The following is a 14,391-nucleotide window of genomic DNA, read 5'->3' on the forward strand; positions in this document are numbered from 1 at the left end:
TAAGAGTTGATTCTAAGAACTCACATATATGAGGATTTTCACATTTACAAATGCGCCCAAAATGACATCTCATTTTCTATGGAATCTAGAGCTGGGAGGTCCTTGAGAGGTTGTCCAGCTCCTTTATGGAGAAGAAAACCAAGGTTCAGAAGGAGGCAAGAGCAGAGAAGGGATTTGAACCCACAACCTCTGTCTCCAAAGGGAGCTCTCTTTTTACTGCCTCTGCACCATCTCCCTTCAGCAAAAATGAGGCTCGGTAATGGGAAGAAACTAGTCCAAGGCTAGGCAAAGGCATTGGTGGCAGAGCCCTGGTCTCTTGATCCAAACGACTAGACAGTCTGACTTATTGAATGAGAGACGTGAGGCCAGGAAACTCTTTCTAGGAAAGACAAAGCCACAAGGGCTGATGAGGTTCCCAGGCTGACCACACAAGTGGATGGCTGGGAGAGAAGTCTTCTTTATGACTACCAGATGGATAAAGAGTTTTGAAAATCATCAGCATCAAGATGAGCTGAAAAGATCAAGGGAAAAGAAAAACAGCAAAAAATACCCTCCCTCTTCCTCATGACAGACAGCCTTTGGAATTTAGTCAACATCCTTTTACTACTCCTTTCCAAGTCCTCTAGTTTCCTCAAATGATCTTCATATGGCACAATCCTGAGGCTCTCCCTCTTGGTTGACTATTCCTGACTCATCTCCAGGTTTCCCATTGCCTTCTTATCACAAATCAACACATTCAAACTGTAGTCTGAACAGGATCCTTAACTTCCTCTCTCTTAATATAGACCAAGATCATTTTTTTTAAACTTTCAATATCACTCAGTTGATCTATTTGAAGTTTGCAGCCCACTAATACTCCCTCCTTCTCTATTGTCTAACGCTATCTTTTCCTTGGAAAGTTGACTTTTTTCTGTTTTTTGTTTTTGTTTTTTGTAGAGACAGGTTTATTTTTTAATTGTTTTTTTAATTTAGAATTCATTTAAAAATTTTTCAGTCTCAAATTCTTTCCCCTTTTCCTGTCCCTTTCCCACCCATTGAGAAGGCAAGCAATATCATACCCATTATACATGTGAAGTCTTACAAACATATTTCCACATTAGCCATATTGCACAGAGAAAAAAAAAAGCAAAGAAAAAGTGAAAGATAATAAGCTTCCAACTGCGCTCAGAGTCCATCAGTTCTCTCTCTCTGGAGATGGATAGACTTTTTCATCATAAGTCTTTTGGAATTGTTGTGGATTATTGATTGTATTGATCAGAATAGCTAAATCTTTCACACTACAACATTGCTATTACTTTGTATTGTTCTTCTGGTTCTGTTCACTTCACTTTGTTATCAGATCATTTGTCTTCCCAGGTTTTTCTGAACAGATAGTTTGTAATTTCTCACAGCACAATATTCCTCCAAAACAATCATACATTAGGAGTCTGCTTTCCCTGGCATTGACATTTTAGAGCCACAGGTAGAGCAGAGCTTTGCAATATAGAAAGAAAATTGACGTTTTAAACCCTGACTGAAGAATTTCAGTAGTCTGCTAAGTCTTCTTAGATGGATAGTTGGCTGATGCAGATGAATGTGAGGGTGTCAAGTCTCAGGTTGTTGTCACAGGCTTCCTGTGTCCCTCTAATGGTGAGGAGGACAAAAGATCATAGAATCAAACTGATGCTGGGTCACCTACTCAGGAAAGGAAACATGGAGCAGAGAAGGCAGCAAGGGCTTAATCCCTTAGGTCCTTTTAGTTCACCACTTCCTGCCATGATTCAAACCCAAAAAGAAAGTGAGAATTTGAAGTATTTGTTGCTCAATTTGGTAAATCCACTGAGTCATGAGCTCTTCTAGCTCAGGAACAAATTAGGGGACTCCTGATCATCAGGGAGGCTGACAGCAAAGTCCCATATGGATTTGAGGAAACAAGAAAGGGCAATTCTAGGCATGTTCCATATCAGTAGTTCTCAAACTTTTTGACTTCAGGACATCTTCTTACTTAAAAATTGAGAATCTTCAAAAATGTTTGTTTATGTGGTTCACATTTATTGATATTTACCTCATTAGAAAGCAAAATGTCCTAGCATTGTTACAAAAATAACAAAACTGACCTTGTGGCACTCCTTAAAGGGTCCTGGGGGAAACCCCCGGGTCCCTGGACCACACTGAAAATCAATTGCCCTATGAGGTGCCCTTATTATTAACCCAGGCATTCAATTAGATGTTACCTGTTACTAAGAGGAAATACTAAGCAATAACAATAGAGGAAGTAAAGAAATCCAATAATATATGGAATATTTGGCTCCCAGAATTCCCTGGTTACATTTTTAGATATTATCTCTGAGGCCATAGCTCCTCCCCAGATTTGGGGTTTGATGTGAGATTGATCAAGCTTCATTTCAGATATTGGTGTCCTGGTGGGTTTGGAAACTCGGAAACTTTGGAAACAGGTATCATAAAGTAACCTGAAGACTTGAATAATCTCAAGTCTGGATTTAGTTGATGTTTGATAAATTTAATGAGGGATTATTATTATTTGTGACATAATCGATCTATCCTTTGGATATAACTTCACAAATTTATGTGACATTCTTGCGCAGGGGCCACGCCAATCTCTGTATCGTTCTAATTTTAGTATATGTGCTGCTGAAGCGAGCACTATCCTTTGGATATAGCAACCTCACAGCTGTGAAATTAAAAAGTGGCATCTACTTTATTCTCATTTCTGAATTCACCTAGTATAGGAGTTTGCATAGAAGATTCTTGCTTGTTGTGTGGATGATTTTGGGACCCATTCAGGGGGATCTCTGTGATTAGGTCAACAATGAGTTTTATTTCACATTTTATTTTAAGTTTATGAAAATGCATTTTACATTAGTGTCTTGTTTATAAGCTGTTTGCATTTATTCTTTAGGAATGATTTAAGTGTGGAACATTTATAACAACAGAATGCTTGATTCCTTCTGATCTGAATATTGTGATTAATTGACAAATGAGCACTCTCGCAAGACAGGCACATCTGATTGGGAAACATGGTGTTCTTTCCCAGGCTGATGACTGTGTTAAGTATGGCTAATACCCCCCCCACACACACGTATGTATGTAATACATACATATATCTATATCTATATCTATATCTATATCTATATCTATATCTATATCTATATCTATATCTATATCTATATATCAGTATGGCAAGACTTTTTCAAGGGTACAACAAACATCAAGAAATTAGAAATCCTATTACTAAGCAGAGTTTGAAAGCAATAACATTCCCAAAGATAAGGAATATGTGGAATGTAGCCAAATGTCAAATGGGCTATTTCTATATTTGATACAGTTCACATTTCTGTCCCCTAGCTAAGAGCATTTTCTGAATTATTTTTTTTATTTTTAAATCCCCCCCCCAGTTACATGCAAAAGCAAATTTCAACATTACTTCCAAAACTTTGAATTCTAAATTCTCTTCCTTCTTTCTACCCCACTTCCCCCATGGACAAAGCAAGTACTTGGGAGAGTTTAAAAATGTATTGTAATGGAAAACATTACTGTATTAGTCATGTTGTAAAAGTAAAAAAACCCCACCTCCCCACAAAGATAGAGAAACCTCAAGAAAAATAAAGTGAGGGAAAAAAGTATTCTTCAGTCTGTCTTCAGAAACCATATGCTCTGTCTTTAGGATGGATAGCATTCTTTATCATAAGTTCATCAGAGAAATTATTTCAATATTTTTCATCACAGTTTCTATTGTTAACTATATTTCCCTCTATCCTAATCCCCAATCCCCATTTATTCTATTCTCTTTCTCTCCTTTTACCCTGTCTCTCCTCAAAAGTGTATTGCATCTGATTACCCTTTCTTATGATCTTTCCTCTCTTCTATCACTTACATCCTATACTTCCTTCTCCCATTCTCTTTCTCCCATCCCTTTTCTCTCCTATTTTCCTCTAGGGTAAGAGAGATTTCTGTACCCAATTGAGTGTGTATGTTATTTCCTCTCTAAATCACTTCTGATGAGAGTAAGGCTCACTTACCACCCCCCTCACCTTCCCCCTTTCCCACTTCACTACAAATACTTTTTCTTGCCTAATTTATGTGAAAAAACTTATCTCATTCTACCTCCTTTCCCTTTCTCCCAATTAAATTCCTGTCACTTCCATTAACTCCATCTTTTTATTATATTATACCATCAAGTTCAACTCCCTCCTGTGCCTTGTCTATATATGTTCCTTCTAATAGCCCTAATAAACAAAAAAAGTTCATTTGAATTATCAGTATCATCCTCCCATCAAAGAATACAAGCAATTCAACATCATTAAGTCCCTCATGATTTTCCCTTCCCGTTCACCCCCTCTTTGCTTCCTGAGGCCTCTACTTGAAGATTAAACATTCTGTTCAGCTCTGGTCTTTTCAACAGGATAGTTTGAAAGTCCCCTATTTCATTGAATTTCTATTCTTTTCCCCTGAGAAAGGAGGTTCAGTTTTGCTGAGTGGTTGATTCTTGGTAGTACTCCAAGCTCTTTTGCCTTTCAGAATATCATAAGCCAAGTTCTGCAAGCCCTTAATGTAGAAACTGTTAAATCTTGTGTTATCATGACTGTAGTTCCATGGTATTTGAATTGTTTCTTTCTGACTACCTGTAATATTTTCTCCTTGAAATTTGACTACAACATTCTGGGCAGTTTTCATGTTGGGGTCTCTTTCATGAGGTGATTGATACATTCTTTTAATTTCTATTTTACCTTCTACTTCTAGGATATCAGGGCAGTTTCCCTGGAGAATTTCTTGAAAAAAATGAAGATATATTTCTTTTTTTTTAGTCATGACTTTCAGGTAGCCCCCAAATTTTTAAATTATCTGTCTTGGATGTGTTTTTCAGGTCATTTGTTTTTCCAATGAGATATTTCAATTTTCTTCTATTTTTTTCATTCTTTTGGTTTTGTTTCATTGTTTCTTGCTTTCTCACAAAGTTATCGGCTTCCCTTAGCTCCATTCTACATTTGAAGGAATTATTCTCTTCAGAGAACTTTTCCATCTGTCCACTTCTACTTTTTAAGGCATTCTTCTCCTTATTAACTTTTTGGACTGCTTTTTCCATCTGACCCAAACTTGTTTTTAAGTCGTTATTTTCTTCATTTTTTTGGTATCCCCTTCACTAAGCTGTTGACTTAATTTTTATGATTTTCCTGCATCACTCTTATTTCTCTTCCCATTTTTTCTTCTACCTACCTTACTTGGTTTTTAAAATTCTTTTTGAGCTCTTTCATAGCCTGAGACCAACTCATATTTTTCTTGGAGGCTTTGGATTCAGAAGCTTTGAGTTTGTCATGTTCTAGTGTGTATTTTGGTCCTCCATTAGACCAAAGTAATTATTTAGGGTTGTATTTTTTTCTTCTGTTATTTGCTTATTTCCCCAGTATGACTTGATTTTAATTTTTTTTATTAAGGTGGGGCTCTGCCTTCAGAGTGGACAATTCCCTGTCCCAAGCTTTTGAGAGCTTTTGCAACTGTTTGCAGGGATACTCCCCCAGGGACCTCAATTCCTCCAAGGTCCTATAAGAGGCTATGACTAACCTCCTGGGTGTGTCAAGATTGGGCCCTAGAAAAAGCTCAAAAAAGTAATGGTAAGAAGGAGCCGAGGCCAGACACCCCCCCCCCCCCATCCCCAGGATCAGAGGTGATTATAACAAAACAAAACAAAACTAAAAGGCACAAGCAAAGGAGAAAGAAGGGGGATAGAGAATATAATTTCATTTTCATATGAAGATATTGAAGTAAGCCTTTCCTAACGCAAAGAGTTATGTCAAATGGTCATCTGATCAATTCCTGGTAGAATATTAAAAAAGATTTTAAAAACCAAATAAGTTATTGAGGAAAAATTAGAAAAAAATTAAGAACAATTCAAGAAAACCAAGAAAATTCTGAAAAGAAAGTCAAGTAACAGGAAAAAGAAGATCCAGAATCTTAAGGAAGAAAACAACTACTTGACAACTAGAAATGAACAAGAGGAAGTGACCGAATAATAAGATACCAAGAAATAATGAAACAAAATAAAAAGAACGAAAAATAGAAGAGAATGTGAGACATCTCATAAGAAAAAACAGCAGATCTAGAGAACAGATCAAAAATAGAAAACATAAAAATAATCAGACTACCTGAAAGCTATGTCTTAAAAAAAAAGAATCTGGATCTAATAATATAAGAAATAATTAAAGAAAATTGTCTTGAAGATTTAGAACAAGATGGGAAAATATAAATAGAAAAAAATCCACTGATAACCACCAGAAATCACCACTAAAGGAATATTATAGTCAAATTTCTGAACCCCCAAGTTGAGGAGAAAATATTATGCAATAAGAAAAAAACAATTCAAATACTATGGAGCCACAATTAGAATTACAGAAGGCCTAACAGCTGCTACACTAAAAGACTATAGATCTTGGAACAATATACGTATTGAAGAGCAAAAGAACTGGGGTTGTGGCCAAAAATAACTTACCCAGTAAAGTTAGCTATAATCCTGATCAGAAAAAAATGAATATTCAATGAACTTACAGACTTTCAAGATTTTGTTGCAAAAAAGACAAGAATTTAATGCAATATTTGACAAACAAGATCCAGGAGAAATAAGAGATAAACATCAAAGACCAGTTGCAAAAGATTCAATAAGGACAAACTCTTTACCTTTTAAACATGGAAACATAAACCACATGCTTAAGATTATCATTAGTAATTGGGTAGATTTAAGGAAGAGATGAGTATGATACAATTTTAAAAACTTAAAAGAAAACATTAAAAATCCCCAATGAAACAATAAATTGGAAATCCTAAAAATTAAAGGTAAAATTAATAAAAATTGACTGCAAGAAAACCATTGAATTAGCAAATAAAACTGGGAGTTGTTATTACAAAAACAATAAATAGTAAGCTATTGGTTAATGATTTTTAAAAAAGAGAGAAAACCAGATTACCAATATCAAAAATGAAAAGGATGATTACATTATTAAAGAAAATGAAATCAAATCCACTTATGAGTTATTTTGCCCAATTATATGCCAATAAATCCAACAACTTAAATGAAATGGAAGATTCACATAAGGAAAACTATTATCATAAGTCATCATATAAAAAATAAAAATAACAAAAATCATATGACAATGACAATAAATGGAGAAAAAGCATTTGATGAAGTACAACATTCATTCTTATTAAAGACATTTGAAAGTATATGAATTGATAAGAAGCATTTGCCTTAAACCTTTAGCAAGCATTATTTGTAATGGGGATAAACTAGAAACTTTCCTAGTAAGATCAGGTGTGAAATAAGCATGTCTACTGTCAGCAATATTATTCAATATTGCATTAGAAATCCTAGCAATAGCAATAAGAGATGGAAAAAGAAAGAAGGAATCAGAATAGGTAATGATGTAATAAAACTTTCTCTTTTTGCAGAACATTTGATGATATACTTGAAACATCTTAAAACCTCAAATTAAAAAAACTAATTGAAATAATAACTTCAGTCAAATAGCAGTATATAAAATAAAACCACATAAATCATCAGAATTCATATATATATATATATATATAATATACATATTTTTAGTTTTTACAAGTCAATGGGGTTAAGTGGCTTGCCTAAGGCCACACAGCTAGGTAATTATTAAGTGTTTAAGGCTGGATTTGAACTCAGGTACTCCTGACTCCAGGGCCTGTGCTCTATATACTGAACCACCTAGCCACCCCAAAATTCCTATATATTTTCAACAAGATCCTGCAGGAAGAGATAACTAGAGATAGCCCATTTAAAATAACTCTTGACAGAATAAAATACCAGGGAACACACCTACCAAACAAAACTAGGATGTTTATGAACAAAACCATAAAAAATACATACATGAATTAAATCAGATTTAAATAAATGGAGAAATATTAATTATTTTGGGGTAGTCAGGGCCAATATAATAAAAATGATAATTTTGCCAAAATTAATCTATGTATCTAATACCATCCAAATTAAATTAAATTATCAAAAATTTATTTTATAGAGTTCAGAAGAATAATAACAAAATTCATTTAGAAGAATAAAAGTCAAGAATATCAAAGGAACTAATGAAAAAAAATGTAAAGGAAGGCAGTTTAGCAGTACCAGATCTTTATATTATATGGCAAAATTATCTGAGACTGGCTGAGAAATAGGAAAGTGGGACAGTGGAATAGAGTAGATATACAATCTACAAATAAATGTAGTCACCTGGTGTTTGACAAGTTTAAACACTTAATCCTTTAGGATAAGAATTCAAATATATAAAGAACTTTGTCAGATCTGTAAGAATGTGAGTCATTCTTCAATTGACAAATGGTCAAAGGATATAAACAGGCAGTTTGTTGATGATGAAATCAAAACAATTTATAATCATTTGAAAAATGCCCTAAATCATTATTGATTAGAGAAATACAAATTAAAATAGTCATGAGATATCATTTAGGGGAAATGGAAGAATTGAGATCTTAATTCATTGTTGGTAGATCTATGAGTTGAGTCAACCATTTTGGAGAGAGATTTGGAATTATGCCCAAAGTTATTAAACTGCCTATACCCTTTGATCCAGCAATAGCATTATGCTTGTTTCCCAAGATGATAAAGGAAAATAGAAAATAATTTACATGTTCTAAAATATTTATAAAAGCTTTCTTTGTAGTGGCAAAGAACTGAAAATTGCAGGGATGGCCATCAGCTGGGAAATGGCCAAATAAATTGTGTATATGTTCACAAGGGAATACTATTCTGCGAAAGAAATGATGAGCTCAATGATTTTAGAAAAGCATGGAACCACTTTCACAAAAATAATTAAGAGCAAAATGAACAGAACCAAGAGAGCATTGTATATAGTTATAGTGCTGTTTAAAAAAAAAAACACAACTTTGAGCAACCAAACCATCCTGACTGTTATAATACTCAAATCCTTTGAAAGAAGATGCTTTTTTGAATCCAGAAAGGAGTATTACTGTGGATAGGAAATGAGTGGAAATAGAGTATATATATATATATATATATATGTATATATATATACATATATATATATTTAAAAAGAAAAATGATGAGTCTGTTGATTTAGAATAACATGGAAAGACTTGGACTTATGAAGAAAGATACTATCCATCTACAAAGAAAAAGATGACAGGAGAAAATAAGCTTAGAATGATCTTATATATGTGTATATATGCATATATATTTGCATGTTTAAATATATATCTATATGTAAATATATTCATGCTTAATTGTAGCCTTCTTTAGGGTAAGGAAGGATGGAAGGGAAGAAAATCAAGCTAAAAGTGCATAGAGATAACAAAAGAAAACAAACAAGAAAGTAAAAAAAAATTGGGCTGCCTTGCAAACCATGCATAATATTTACTATATAGGTTTTTCTTGAAATGGAAATTTATTGTTTTATATTGAATGCTCTCTTATGGTCTGCTGGTATATGGAAATGTTATTTTTTTCTTTTCTTATTGTATATTTAAGTACAAAATAAAAAGATTTACAGAAACTTCACATTTACAAAAATTTAACATTTACTAAGTACCTACTATGTGCCAGTTACTCTGTTAGCTAAGTGCTGAGTATATAGATAATACAAAAGGACAGTCCTTGCCCTCAGGAACTTTTCTGAAAAACTGGAGAAAGTTTAGCTAGGAATGTGAGATCTATTTTTCCCCATTCCCTTCATCTGCTACTCCTTACCTTAGTTGACACAACTTAGTTGTCTCTTTGGGTCTATGACATACCCCTGTGGGCTTGCCCTGTTGGGAATTCCCAGTAGACCGCTACTGGTATCAATCCCTGATTCCACAAGGATACAAATGTATGCTGGTATGCAGAATGCCTGTAAGGATTGGCATGTGAATTATTGTTCTTTTAACCCCCACTATTCTTCACATCACTTGCTGCATTTTGTTAAAAAAAAAGATATATCCATAGTCCTGATAATGATGACCTAAGGGGATTAGGACATATTGTCTTCTAATTTCAGAAGGCAAAACTGGGGTGGGGGGAAAGGCGGATATTTGTAAACGCAATACTAAGCATTCTAACAATCTGCTGTTTTCCAAGACTTCAGGGCTCCTAAGGGCATAATTGTCTGATTTTCACAACTCAGGACTCCTGGCTGGGATGAAATTGTCCTTCCTGTCTAAGAGAGGTAGGTAAGATTGAATGAGATAGACTGGATTAGTGAGGAGATCCAAAATGGAACAGTATCAAGAAGGAAATATTGCAGAGCTCCCCAATAAAATACCTCCACAATAATCTAAAAAAAATGCACTAGATCATGTTCTGATTGGGAAAACTAAGAAAAAAATCACATTGGATTATATTTCCAGTCCAGATCAGTATGGAGAAATATACAGGCCTGCAAACACCAGGGATGGAGAAACTAAGGCTCAGAAAGGAGTCAGGACCTGTCCAAGGTCACAGGATGGGTAAAGCCTGAGAACTCAGGTCTTCTTATGCAAAGGCACATATATGCTCACACCTACAGATATGGAAACACAAAGACAGATTCTTTTTTTTTAGGTTTCTTTCTTTCTTTCTTTCTTTCTTTCTTTCTTTCTTTCTTTCTTTCTTTCTTTCTTTCTTTCTTTCTTTCTAAGGCAAATGGGGTTAAGTGGCTTGCCCAAGGCCACACAGCTAGGTAATTATTAAGTGTCTCAGATCGGATTTGAACCTAGGTACTCCTGACTCCAGGGCCGGTGCTTTATCCACTGCGCCACCTAGCTGCCCCACAAAGACTGATTCTTACCCATAAATCTTCCCACCCTGACCCTGGTTAAGAGGTTGACAAATACTGAGTCCGATGATTGGGAGTGGGGTGGGAAGGAGTAGAAATAAAATTCCTGCTGCTTTCACATTTGGCCTTCTTCTATTAATTTGTTGTCTTGGAACTGAGGTTCTTTCACTGTTGGGGAAAGGAAGGTCTCTCTACTTGAAAGTTATCCTCTGGCTCTAACTCTGGCTAAGATGCGCTTGGATAGGATGAGTACAGAGCTCCCTCTTGTGACCCCAGAAGAGAGGAGCAAGCCTGAGAGCTCATGCTATCATAGGAAAACACAAATTAAGAACAAGAATTAATATTTAAACAGAGATGTAACATTTGCAAGGAATTTGATATATTTGATTTGATTTGATTTGGAATTTGGAATTTGGCCTTGGAGAAACCAAAGAAGTCATTGTTGGTACAGATTGGACAGAAGCAAAAAGCTCCCATTTTAGAAAGGCTCCCAGCCGGCCCACTTGGTTCATTTCCCACCTGATTGCACTCTTTTGGATTAATCTAACCAGCCCTTTCAGTTTCCTTCTCTCATTACATTGTAAGCTGCTTTAGGGAAGGACTATCTTTCCTTTTTAAAAATTGTATCTCCAGTTCTCAGCATAGAGTTTGATATATAATAAACGCTTAAGAAATTTTAATTCACCAATTTACAGATGAGGAAACTGAGGTCCAGAGAGGTTAGGAGACTTGTCTGTCATCACCATTTCCCTCCAGGGAAACTGAGGCTTAATGATAAGACGAGACTAACTCTAGACTACTGGGGAATGAGCTGTTTGCTCCTCGCTTTCTCTCTCCTCCCAGCCTCACTCCACCTTCTTTGAGGTTCCCAGAAAAACCCACTCAAAATAATGGAGAACTCATTTGGGTTTTTTGTTTTTTTTTAGGTTTTTGCAAGGCAAACGGGGTTAAGTGGCTTGCCCAAGGCCACACAGCTAGGTAATTATTAAGTGTCTGAGACTGGATTTGAACCCAGGTACTCCTGACTCCAGGGCCGGTACTTTATCCACTATGCCACCTAGCCACCCCAGAACTCATTTGCTTTTGTATTATATGCAGTCATGAAAAAGAATTCCATGGGCCACAATAGATTTTCATTTTCCTTACCCTGATCACTCTGACCCTAACCACTGGCCAAATATTAGCCCAGACTACAATTCTCACTGAGATAGGATGATGTTTCTGGTTCCCAACAGAAACTTTCAGAATTCAGGATGAAGCTGTTTCTTTTCAGAAAAAAGAAATTCACCTCACTAGAGACTATTCTAACAATTATACAGTTTTCACATGAGAAAAAATATATTTTGCATATTAAATTTCTGACATATTTATGGATAGACTCAGCCCAACTCTTTTCCAAACAGTGAAAAGTCCTCTAGGAATATTTGTTCAGCTTTGTTTAGCAAAGGGAAATATGGAGGGGAATTGTAGCTAATGGACTGTATCTAAAGTCAACTTACTGCCATTACAGTGACCATATTGGGATATAGCTTTGTGCTTCTTCAATCCAATTGTACGTCATGGAAAATCCCCTAGGAGACTGCAATACTTTTGACTTCTGTTCAGTCATTTTCAGTTGTGTCTGACTCTTTGTGACCCCATTTGGGGTTTTCTTGGAAAAGCTACTGAAGTGATTTGTCATGTCCTTCTCTAGTTTATCTTACAGATAAGGTGGCAAATAAGGAAATGATGGCAAATAGGATCAAGTGATTTACCCAGGGTCACACAGCTGGTAAGTGTCTGAGGTTAGATTTTAACTCAGGTGTTCCTCTTTACAGGCCCAGGGCTCTATCTACTGCGGAGTCACCTAGCAGTCCAAATTCAACAATAAAATGAGGAGGTTGGGCCAAGTGACAGTGAAGTTTCTAGTTCTAACCCTATGACCCTCCTTGATGCTGAGAAGGGAACTTTGGGATCCTTACACATCATCTTGTCCAATACCCTCATTTTACAGATGGGGAAATTGAGGACCAGCAGGTAAAGTGACTTGGCCAAAGCCATACTAGTATAGTAAGTATGAACTTAGGTCCCCCAACTACAAGGCCAAGGCTTCCCTCCTTATAGTTCCTGAATTTGTTATCAAACTTGAGTTCCTTCTAAATAAGAATAGTAAGATGCCCCAGCTCCTCCTGAATAGATTATCCAACAGTTTGGAGAATGTCAGGGACCCAGGCATCTCCTAGCCCATAGGTGGCAAGGGAAGAACAGGGGAGGAGCTACTCCTGTTACTGGGGCATTCCCAGCACCCATGTGGGTGGGTTCACACCCCCAGGCATCTCCTAGCCCATAGGTGGCCAGGGTCCAGAGCTGGGTCCCTGACAGGAGAATAACTCATATACATTCAGCTAAAAACTATATGCCACAGAGTAGGTGGCAATGCCTTACTGAATATGTGTTGTAAAGGCCATTAGGACCTCTTCCATCCTGATCAAGGGGAGTGCTAACTTTCTCTCCTTTCATACAACATTTAGTTAAAAACTAGGAACGGGATGCCAGTCTAGAAGCTGTTGTATGTCTTTATAGAACTGATCAATTTTTATCTCTTTGGCACCAATGGCTAGAGCATGACTTGTATTACTGTAATGTTTTGAATGGTTTATCTTGGATTCTAATATATCATTTGGTCATCTTTGAGATTCTACCTCAGTATGACTTTTCTTACCCTTTTATTGACTCCATTTTCTTGGGTGGATCACTCCATTTCTTCTAAAGGATTTGTACCCACAATATTATATGTAATGATCATCTGAATTAAATTCACCCATGCCAGTCAATTTAAATTCACTGACACTCAAAATGCCAATGTTTAATCTTTCCATCTCCTGTTTGACCACATCTAGCTTATCCTTAGTTCACAGGTTTCAATACAATATTGATCTTTATAGGACTTGGCTTTTCTTTCATCATCAGATGTATCCATATCTGATCTTCCTTTTAGCTTCCATCCAGTCACTTCATTAGAACTGGAACTATTTCTAGTTTTCTCTACTCTTTCTCAGTAGCATATTATACAGCTTCCAACTTGAGAGGTTCATCTGCTGTTGTCACCTCTTCTGTCATTTTAGTACTGTCCAGGGGATTTTCTTGGAAAAGTCAATGGAGTGGTTTGACATTTCCTTCTCCAGCAGAGAAGGGAGAATAGAAGGGAAAAGAGAATGAGAAAGACAAGAGAGCTCTTCAAGAAAATTAAAAATATCAAGGGGAAGTTTTAGGTAAAAATGGGCTTGTTAAAAAACAAAAAATGGTAGAAGTTTAACAGAAGCAGAAATGATTAAGAGGTGGCAAGACTATATAAGAATACTACAAGGATGGGGAGAATAATGATTGAGAGCCAGACATCTTGGAGAATAAAGTCAAGTGGGCTTGAAGAAGCATTATTAACAATAAGTATAGTGGAGATAACAGAATTCTAGTTAAGTTTTTAAAATCCTAAAAGATGACATTGTTACAGAGTTACACTCAATATGCCAGACAATTTGGAAAACACAACAGTGGCTACTGAAAAAAAGTCATTTGTGTGCCAATCCTAAGGAAGGGCAATGCCAAGGAATGTTCAAATTACAGAATAATTGGGTTC

General features: G+C 35.9%; 1 non-coding gene and 1 pseudogene across 1 annotated transcript; both read right to left on the bottom strand.

The window, feature by feature from the left end:
* Positions 1 to 2,540: 2,540 nt before the first annotated feature.
* On the bottom strand, positions 2,541 to 2,644 carry LOC141510583 (U6 spliceosomal RNA). The gene has a single exon (XR_012475041.1). It is a non-coding gene; the product is annotated as a U6 spliceosomal RNA (small nuclear RNA).
* Positions 2,645 to 13,160: 10,516 nt separating this feature from the next.
* Positions 13,161 to 13,281, bottom strand: LOC141510753 (U6atac minor spliceosomal RNA; annotated as a pseudogene).
* Positions 13,282 to 14,391: the final 1,110 nt, after the last annotated feature.

Source organism: Macrotis lagotis, chromosome 1 (genome assembly GCF_037893015.1).
Source record: "Macrotis lagotis isolate mMagLag1 chromosome 1, bilby.v1.9.chrom.fasta, whole genome shotgun sequence".
NCBI classification, from domain to species: domain Eukaryota; kingdom Metazoa; phylum Chordata; class Mammalia; order Peramelemorphia; family Peramelidae; genus Macrotis; species Macrotis lagotis.